The 11,371-nt window shown below is 29.8% G+C and overlaps 1 pseudogene; it reads right to left on the minus strand.

The window, feature by feature from the left end:
* Window positions 1–4,604: 4,604 nt before the first annotated feature.
* LOC129315435 (isovalerate--CoA ligase CCL2-like) lies at window positions 4,605–10,658 on the minus strand (annotated as a pseudogene).
* Window positions 10,659–11,371: the final 713 nt, after the last annotated feature.

Raw genomic sequence — 11,371 nt, forward strand, 5'->3', positions numbered from 1 at the left:
ACGTGGCACGTGGGAGCGACGTGGCACAAGTTGTCAAGTGATGTGGCGCACACATGGCAGGGTGACATTGCATCTGCTGCGGCAAGAGGAGGTGCACACGTAGAAGGTGACGTGGTACAAAGTGTTAGGTGACATGACATGTGTGATAACCCAATATATATAATGATTAAGTTAGAATAGTAGAAACAAAATGAATTTATTGTATTTCATTAGTTGTTGGGAGAAGAACAGCAATATGCATAGGAGGCTTAGAGGGATTTCCATTGGTAATCATTGTTCCTATCCAGGGTTCAAGTCTTCACTGAATGCAAAGGGAGATATTTAATTTTCCTTTTTTTTTAATGAAATTACCCTTTTGCCCCTTTCAGAAAAATAAAAACAAAGAGGGGAGAGCGGAAAAAACGCACAGCTCATTCTTTCATCTCTCCCGTTCTTAATCTTCGATCATTCTAGACCCAAATAAGTGAGCGCTTGCCCTTCTTCATCCGTCCTCTCTTTCTTTATGTTGTTCTGCTCGCTGGTGTTCTGGAGAAGGTTCCCTGTGATTCTCCACCTCTTCCCACTCCAGTTGCTGTAACAGATTGAAGTACTTCTCCTTTTCTCCATCGGTGTCGACAGCAGGGGAAGTAAGTTGCTGGAGGGGTTGTACACTGAGGAGGGTCGTGTAGTTGCTATTAGAGGTTGCCATCTGCCTTTTCTTTCCCTTTCTCCGTAACAGTAGCTATCTCCAGGACCCTTTCCTCCTCAGTTCAGCACCATATACTCTTCCTCTTTTCTTCTTAGTTCTGTCATTGGTCATTCAAGGTGAGATGCTTTGATCTCTTCTCCTTTTGTTAGAAAAAGTCCATGCTTGTGAGTGGATAAAGTGATAGAATTGAAGTTGAAATCTCTAGTTCTGTGCTGCTGTATGAAATGCGAAAGATGATGATTTGATTTTCTTAAATCAACATTTATTTATTCACTGAAGAAATGGAATTTAGGAAGCTGATTGATTATATATTAATATTATAGAATTTTGGGAGATGGAATCAAGGTGGAAGAAGTTTGATTTGAGCTTAAAAAATTAGTGCAGGCAATGTGTTTGACATAATAACTATTAGAGGAAGCTTTATTTGATTTTGTACATTTCCCTTTAGATCTCATTGATTCTTGTGAGTGGTATCTCCAAATTGAGCACTATTGCTCTATGAACCTACTTTGAAAATTCCAAAGGAAATTTGAGTATGAAATTAGTATCAAACTATTTCAATTATTGTGGAAAATATAGTTAGCTTAGATGTTACTAATCTATAAATCCAACTTCAAAATTGCAAAGGAGACTTGATTATGAACTTAATAATATGTGATTACTTGACTTCTTGGACATGGATGGCCTGTTGATGAAACATTTGAATGCTAGAGTTTGCTGAGTGGATTAGAAATTTTATATATATATATATATATATATTTTGTGCCTTAACAAAATGCTGAGGAGTAATATTTTAGTTTTTTTGTCTTTGTGTAAAGCTTGGATTTTAAAGTTTCAAATTTAATATAGTTGATTATTGATGGGAATGTTGAAAAGAAATTATTGCACTGGCTGAGAATTGATTGAAATTTATTTAAAATTTTAACATGATTTTTAGGGTGTTTAGAAAAGGAAAAAAAAATATGATCAAAGTTTAGAGGAAAATTTTGCATTTTGAGAATTTCAGGTGAGTGAATAGCATCCCAACTAAATTTTTTTAATAAAATTTTTTTCACTAAAATATTATATTTTTATACAAATCATGTTAATACCAGTAATATAATTATTAGATATTTTTTGATTAAATTACTTTATTTCATCAAATTTGACAATTTTAGTTAATCAATAAATATAAGTTTGGATTCTAATTATGGAATTTCATTCCACAAAGTATTAAATTGCTATGAAAAATGATTCATGCAAAATTGACGTTGAAAATGAAAATTTTATTCTAATGGTGAATATTTTCTTGCATGTTTCAAATTGAATTTAAAAGGAGACTTTATACAAAACACTGGTTACTAACGGTAGTCCTATTAGCCCTTAGCACGTCATGGTCAATTACTAGCTAATTTGATTTTTGTGAGCTAGATTCTCATGTTTGTTATTTGTAGGTCTCGTACCTGTGTCTGTTTTGTGACCTCAACCACGTTTGGTTAGTTATCCTCATAAACTGTGTGTTCACGTCTATATCATGGTTTTGGCTGCATCTGGTTACTTACCCTCATGGACTTTGTATTCACGTTTGTCTTCATAGCATAAGTCACATTTAGTTATTTGCCTTTGTAGACTATGTAACCATGTTCGTTAATTATTATAATAAGTTCCTATAAATATGAATTTGATTATTTAATAACTTTATGTTCCATTGTTTTTAATTAGTAATCTATTCATAATTACTTATTTCATTTATTTGCTTCCTTGAAATCAAGTGATAACAATATTTGATATCATAATTTAATGGTTCAATATTTCATTTAAACTTATATAGAATCCATTTATTCTGAATTTATTTGAATTTTTATGGAAATCATTGTCTCTTTAACTTACATAATTATTTTTAACTTTCCTTTTATTCATATTTAATTATTTATTATTGAAACATCAATAACTAGGAATAAATTTAATCTCAAATAGCATAGCTAATGCTGAACCAACTGTCGAACATTAAGGAGTCCGTTACTAACTAGAAGTGGAAGAGCTAAGGATTAAACTTTTTTTTGATGTAAAGTTTTAATTATAAAATTTTATTTTATAAACTTATTTTTAGGTGTTCCACATAGTTTATAGTTAGGTCCTTTATTTTGTTATATACTCTAGCTACTGGCTGGAAGGAGTTTTGCTCCTGATTGATTTGATATTTTAATTGAAATATTGTGATGTATAATTTTCAGGAAGTCTTATTTACAGGGAAGGTTTTGTCATAATTTCTATAAAAATATTTAACTTTTGTTATAATATATATATATATATATATGTATATTATTAAGTATATTATAATTTTAGTATAAATTCAATTATGTCTTAAAAATGGAAAGAGCTTTCACTTCAAGGCTAAGGGGTATATGTTTGTGTATGTATCTCGTGTTGGTCATATCTAATTTATTTTAGGCGTGATAGCATGAGATGACTCCTTTTTTTTTTAAAGAAAAATAACTTTTGGCAATGACTTTTTGTCTCTACCAAAAGTCACTGTTAAAGGTTTTTAGCGGTGACTTTTTGTGGCTAAAGGGTCGCTAATAGTTTACTTTTGGTGGCGACTCTTTGCCAGTAAAAAGTCGCTACTAAAAACCTTTAACAATGACTTTTGACTGAAACAAAAAGTCACAACCAACAGTTTTTTTCTTTTTTGGTAATGACTAGGGGAATATGGTCTATAGGTTTTAAAGTTCAGGTTGTGAGTAGCACTAGTAAGTCAAAATGTAGCTTCAATTATCAAGTACGCATTGTACATATAGAAAAATACTCACGGGAGAACACTAACGAAAAATAGACTAGCAAACCACAAATTTGAAGTCAAAGTTTAAGCTTAAATAGTTTCACGAGGTACTTGAAGACATTTGGAATTAGCCTATAAGAAGCAACAAGTAAGCAGCTATTGGAATCCCTAATCAAAGATGAAGCCTGACAAACAAATAGACAAAGCTTACATGTTCCAACTTGCAAGCCCTCTTGGGGAATTAGATTGACCTGTCACAGGGAGACGAAGCTAAATTACCCTGTTACTTTTCGGAGAACTGAGTTCTTGTTCATATGCAACCATGCTCTTCGGTGAGCTAAGATCCCTATTCTCCTGAATGAATCGAGTTGAAGCTCACATGCATCCTATCACGTTCTGCCAAATTGCTCAAAACAAGTTAGGATTCCTTGGATCTTCAAACTTGCGTGCATCTTTCTCAAAGTTTTAGAGTTAACGTCGTCTCCTCCTCTGTAAGTCCCTTGGGTGATTTCCAAATCTGCAGGGGGTAACATGTTTAACGGGTAGAATTTAAAGGAGGGAATAAATTAAAAAGACAAAAAAATATAGGTAACAAATTAAAAATTAGGGAGAACTACAGGTACCAACAAAATGGTTTTCCCTTTAAACAATTGCAAACAAGAATTCCAATTGTAAGTTGAAAGTTATATATAGAATTTAAATGTTATTTTGCAATTGAAACTTCTAAATTTGTAGTTATTCAAATCAATATTTCTTACTTATTTTCAGAAAATTTTATCAAAAACCTAATTGTCAGTAATTCTCTCTTTTAAGACTTAATTGTCATTTCCCAAATAATTTTATCAAAAAATTAGGTTAAACGAACACTATCAAATAATTGATTTCTCATTTTCTGCTTGGGCTCTAACCACATTGTTCACATCTATAATTGTCAAATTTATGGTTGCATCTTTTATCTTTTTTGTGGCACTAGTGTTTTCATTATGTAATCCTTTTATTCACTCTAGTAATGTGAATATTGTAATTTTGATCCAGGCTGATATGATCGATAATTTGCATAACTAGAGAACAAGGATTAATCTTAAAAAAAAACAGAGATCAAGGATTAATAATTCACTTAATATTTAACCATGACAATAGGATTTGCTTTTCAGCCCAAAACAACTAATGGTTATATTTTCCATGAGTGAACATAAAGGAAATAAATTTTACATGTGTAGATACGCCATTAATGCATAAACTCTATTTCTTTAAATTGAAACGACCCCTTACCATTAACAATGACACATTACATTATTTAAGCTATACCTCATGTAATTTTCAAACCTTTTATTGATTATAACCATCATTCTTACTTCCCATAGTTTTCACTTTTCAGCCAACTTTTGATTCTCCATTACATTTGATGATCCAATAAGGCTACCCATGGCATTGGCTTTCTCCCTTAAAATATACTTTTGTATCTTCCCAGTTGCATTTTTTGGTAAATCCTCAAAAATAACTGTTTTTGGAGCCATAAAATGAGGCATATGGTCTCGACAAAAATTGATTATTTCTTGAGCATCTACATCAAGCCCCTCTTTCAAACTCACAAATGCACAAGGTGTTTGTCCCCAGTGATCATTTAGCCTAGCCACAACCACAGCTTCAAGAATTGCTGGATGATTATACAAAATTGTTTCAACCTCCACTGAGCTTATATTTTCTCCCCCTAAGATTATTATGTCCTTCAATCTATCCTTTATTTCTATATATCCATCAGAGTGTTTCACTCCTAAATCACCACTATGAAACCACCCTCCTTTAAAAGCTTCCTTTGTTGCTTTCAAATCTCTCAAATACCCACTCATCACTGTGTTTCCTCTAAACATGACCTCACCAATTGCTTTCCCATCTGCTAGAACACTTTCCATTGTGTTAGGATCTTTTATGTCAATTGCATCCAAACCCACATGAGGAATTCCTTGTCTTGCTTTTCTTTTGTATTTTTCTTCAGGAGCCAAAGAATCCCACTCAGGTCTCCATGCACATGAAGTTCCAATGCCATATGTTTCTGTTAGGCCATAAATGTGAGAAACATTGAATCCAATGTCCTCCATCTTGGATATGATTTGAGGTGGTGGTGGAGAACCACCTGTCATCACTGTTACCTTGTGGGGAAGAGGCTTTCTATCAACTATTGTAGAGTTCACAATCATGTTCAAAACTGTTGGAGCTCCTCCCATGCAAGTCACCTTATGTTTGAACAAATTCTCAAAGATGTCTTTTGGAGAGACTTTCCTTAGGCACACATTGGTCCCACATTGAGCTGCCATACCCCAAAGTAGACACCAGCCATTACAATGAAACATAGGAACAGCCCAAAGATAAATAGGCATAAAGCCTATTCCAGAGAGAAGAACAGTTGCTAGAGAATTTAAATACGCACCTCTGTGATTGTAAATAACCCCTTTCGGCCTCGATGTGGTGCCAGAAGTGTAACTTATACATATAGGATCAAATTCACTTTGTGGTCTCACAATGTCAAACATACCATTCCCAGTAGTTAATAGTTTCTAATATTCATAGTTGACTAAAGTAGTATCAATGGCATATGGGTGAATAGTATCAGAGACTAGAACTAAAGTAGGGATTTTTTTACACTTTTTCTTAGTAGGTTATTTAGTGCTTCTCTTGCAACTTCAAGTAATTGGCAGTCAACAAAAATGATCTTTGCTTGTGAATGTTCTAGCAGGACTGAAATCATATCTCAACTAAGACGTGCATTAAGAGTGCATAAAATTGCTTCTGACATGGGTACTGCAAAATGTAGCTCATACATTGCAGGGACATTAGGGCATAAGGTAGCAACCTGTTTAGAGAAAAAAATAAAAGGTAGCAATGAAAAAAGTGCCTGCAACGGGTACATTACTTAAAAAACATTTAACATATATGACTTTGTCAAAAGAAAAAAAATATATTATAATTTCAACCACCCAAACCAAAATGACAAAGGAGTACTACAAGAAGGACTTTTTACTCAGACAATTGAAGGATGTAAGAAGAACTTAGAAAGGAACACAAAAAGAGAAATGACATTAAATCTATAAAGGAACCAGAAACATTAAATGCCTCCAAAATTAGAAAAGCACCATGAAGGAACAAATTCCTTAGTAAGCTGAGTTGTAAATTCTTGATGATCTTTCACAAATTATTGAAGATCAATTGTAAATAAAAAGAATACCATGTTACAGTTTGCTAACGTGATTGAGCTATCAATTCCATATCATCATGCTACAAATTGCCAAATATTTGTTGTAAATTAGTGATGATTGGTTGTGAATGGAAGATAACATCAGGACTATAAGATGACGGTTGACTTTTGGGCTTCCAAGAAATGATGGGCAAATGATAATTAGGGACCTTGTAAAGATATTAATGACAATTAGAAACATCAAAATATTCAAATATTAGAGAAGGACCGCCATCTTTATTAACAATTAAAATACTTCTAATTATTAAAACAATCTATATAAGTTCACTCATGAATTTAGGGAAAGTTTTTGTGAATTTAAGGAAGATTATTTGTGAATATATGACAAATCAATTGTGAATGGATAGATAGTTTCTTGAATACATACATGATCACTTGTGAATTTAAGAATAATCACTTGTGAATTTTTGTAATGTTACTTATGAATTCATGAAAAGTCAGTTGTGGATAGATATTCAGAAACATGAGAGGGTCCACAATGTAGTTTTCTTAAATAATAATAATAATAATAATAATAATAATAATAATAATAATAATAATAATAAGGCTAAAGTATACATTTAGTCCTTTAACCTTACACAACATTTCATTTTAGTTTCTTAATTTTATAAAGTGTCTTTTTAGTCCTTTAATCCTAATATGGTTAGTTTTGTCCCAACAAATTTTTATATTAAACTTTCAAATATTGACAAAATATTCTCGAATGTTAACATATTAAGTTTAATATTTCAAAATAACAATAATTAACATAAAAAATAATTATTTGAAATTAACGATATTAAGGTTAAATGACTAAAAAGATACTTTACAAAATTAAAGGATCAAATTAAAACCTTATATAAATTTATAGGACTAAAAGTATACTTGTAGAGTAAATTCAATAAGCAAATAATAGAGTTTTTTAAATTAATTATAACATTAGATGTTTATATAAGGTTTCAAATTGATAAAATTGAACATTTAATGTGTTTATTTTCCTTCCAAGGCCATTCGACGTAATTTTTCCTTTTGAAAATCCTGATGCACAATGCATAGTCAATATCTCTCTATACATATACATATGGTCGTTTTACTATCAAATAAAATCAAAACTATATTTACCTAATTAATATTTTTATATAAATTTTTACATAATTAATATTATGCCTCTAAAATTTTAACTTAATGCAGGGGCACTGGAGTCAAAAAAATTTATTAGGAGGTTGAGATGACAAAATATATATGAGAATAAAAAAAAATTAAATCTATATATATCACTATCAAATTACGAATATTTCAACATATATATTTATATTCAATTATATATATAACAAATATATATATATATATATATATTAATTTTTTAAGTTTTGCTCATTAATTTTTCATGGCATAACAATATTTAATTATCATGATACAATAAATTTTTTGAAAATTTTCTTTTCAATATAATCTGTCTTTAAATGTGCGAAGATTTTATCTTCATATTAACATTGAATAATTTAAATGTGTTCTTAAGATCTAATGTTATATTTAATCTAAAAAACTCTATTACTTACTTATTAAATTTACTATTTAATTCTTTCAATTGATAATTATAGTAAATAAATATATCAATATGGTAACATTGCTCAATTGTCACACATTCTTTGTATCAATGAAATCTAAGTATATCATAGTAAAAACCATTTATATAATAAATTTCAATAATTTGGTTATAATATTTTTTTCTAGAAAAATATATATTAATCATAACTGCTTAATGTTTGGATAAGTAATTTTATAATAGATATCAAGCATATAGAATTCAATATATCTTGAAATTTTTATTGCAGTCATTGGCAAAATTTATTAGTAATAATTTTTATAATTCCTTTCATCAAATATAAAATAAAAGCCAAATCAAATGACATTAATGTTTTAAGAGCAACTGTAACATTATCTTGTTAAAAATAAATAGATCCCATGATACCTATATCTTCAAGAGATTTGAAACAGTTGGACTACATATGTGTAAAAGACTACTATATAATTGCAACGAGAATTTCATCTTGTGTCTCAAGATTTCTAAAATATGCCAACTTAAGGCTGAAAATATATAACCCCTAAATTTTAATAAAAAAAATTAAAAAGTTAGGAAGGATGTGGCCCCTATTGGTCCCACATCTCCACCCCTAACTTAATGTCGAATAAATAATAATATATCTAGAAGATAGTGAAATCATATTTCTATAATTCATTTATAATATTGTTTATGCTTCTAAACTCTTAAAATTATTATTATTTTAATATATTTATGTTTTTTGTTGACAATTTTTATCAAATTTATTATGTGTGTGAAAAAGATATATTTTATAATTGTGCACCTATCTTTAATATATTCCATTTTTACTAGCTAATAATTGATTTCGTTTGATTTGGCTGATCATTAACATCGATATTCTTTCAGAGGTACTAACTAAGGTTAAAATATATGAAATTCTCTTAAACTTTGGACAGCTGCACAAAATCTCATTCATATTTAAAAGTTTAAAATTAACTTTTCTAACTTTTAATTTTTTAAATTTTTTACTATAGACTCTTATGCTATTAATTTTTAGTTATTTTACTAACAGAAGTTGTCATGTTATATTAACAAAATATACCTAGAAACTAATGTGGTATTTGATGTAACCTAATAATAGCTTTTATAAAAAGTTTATTCGCATTTATCTATTATTGTTCCTAATAATAGATTTTTTTCCTTAATTGGACATGACAACTTCTATTAGCATGACAACTTCTAAGAAATATTTCCTCCTATTCTTATTTTAGGACACTTTCAACTATTTTATGCATCTTAAGAAAAGTTAGTTTTTTCTTAATACCATAAAAAATGAGATGTACTTTCAGTTTTACCTCCTGACTTTAAATAATAATATAATTATATTAAATATCTTCACACTAATCAATAAGGGATAAAATTTAAAAAAGTGATGTAATTATTATAAGGTGTCCTTTATTTTGGACCAAAAATTATTTCTAAAAGGTATTTTATAAATAGGATATGAGTAATAGCGAGAGAGTCCATGGCAATAATAATAATAATAATAATAATAATAATAATAAAAGGTTAGGAAGGTTAAATGTTAAGCTTTCCATTCTGTGCATGCAATTGTTTTAAAGCTTTTGAGAGTTTTGTACATTTAGCCATTTGATTCTTTTGGCCTTAACCTTTGACCGTAGCAAAAGGGTGAAGTTAAAGGAACGTTGACCAGCTGCGGACACCCCAATCAAAAAGACAAAAAATCAAGATACTATTTTAAAACGCCCAAAAATTTCCATGTGTATTCTCGTAGTATTTCCTTGAGAAATTAATGCATTATTTGTAATATTTCCTGATTTAATTTTCTCTGGTTTCCCACATATCACTCCATTAGGTGTCTCTCACGAAAAAAAATCCAGCAGCAAGAAAAAGTTAATTTCTACGGATTCCTAACTAAACCAGAATTTGAATCGTCTCATAAATAAACCATATTGATTAAAAAAAAACAAAGAAAGCATACAAACACGCACATATGTATATATAACTGTGGATCTATAGATAATAAGACTCACCACATCTCCGCGAGAAATCCCCAAGTCAGCAAGAGCAGAAGCAAGTTTTAAACAACGTTGATGAGTTTGAGCCCAATTATACTTTTTGGAATCACTATAGATGATAGAGGTTGCATCAGCAGAGAAATTGGCTGCTCTTTCCAAGAAAGTTATAGGAGTCAATGGTGCAAAATTGGCATCACATTGAACCAAACCCTCCACCATTTTTGAGTCAAGCTCTGCATCGAGGTTTGAGAATTTATGTGCATTAAGACGTGAAGGTGAAGAAACGTGTTTGGTTCTGAAACATGGGGAGAGACGAGTAGTCCTGGGAAGGTTGTGGAAGGAGAGGTTCATGGTAATAACTGTGAGAGAAAAAGAAACTGATCCAAAATGGAAACACAAATACGTCCTTGGCGACGGTAATCACAAAGTTTCTATATACATCCATATATATATATATATATATATAATTCTAATGATACAAGTCCTCAACTAAAAGTTACGTTGTTGATAATAATAGCAAGTGGGCCTTGGAATTTAAAACATTTTAGGACGAAAAAATAATAATAAAACGTTGATATTCACGGTTTTAATTTTTGGATAATTTAAAGTACTGTTTAATATTCAGAATAGAGTACAAGTATAACAAATTAAATTTTGCAGTAATCATTTAAACTTCTACAATTTAAAGAAACTTTTTTAATAGTTTTTTTGACAAAAATAACAATGAAATATTTTAATTTTTTGAATATTAATAATTTGGGTAAATGAGAAAATTGGCTCCTAAACTATATATTCAAAAGCATTTAAGAATATAAATTCATCTTTTATGTAATATTCCCCTTCAACTTTTAACAACAGTGGAATCTAATTCCTACCATTAATAAAAAAATAATTTTAACCATTAGTTGATTAGAAAATGATAGAAAAAGGATCTCAAAAGTTACAAAAAAGGACTGAAAAAATTTATTGGTCATTATTTATAATTTTTGGATCCTTTAATATTTTTATGGTATATAATTTGTTGCATTATTACCGTTAAATGTAACCATTTTCATATTGTTGACAAGAAAAGGTACTCTCTCTCTCTCTCTCTATATATATATATATATAT

This window comes from Prosopis cineraria, unplaced genomic scaffold (assembly GCF_029017545.1).
Source record: "Prosopis cineraria cultivar Desert tree isolate PC_DT_omini unplaced genomic scaffold, ASM2901754v1 PC7, whole genome shotgun sequence".
Classification (NCBI taxonomy): Eukaryota; Viridiplantae; Streptophyta; class Magnoliopsida; order Fabales; family Fabaceae; genus Prosopis; species Prosopis cineraria.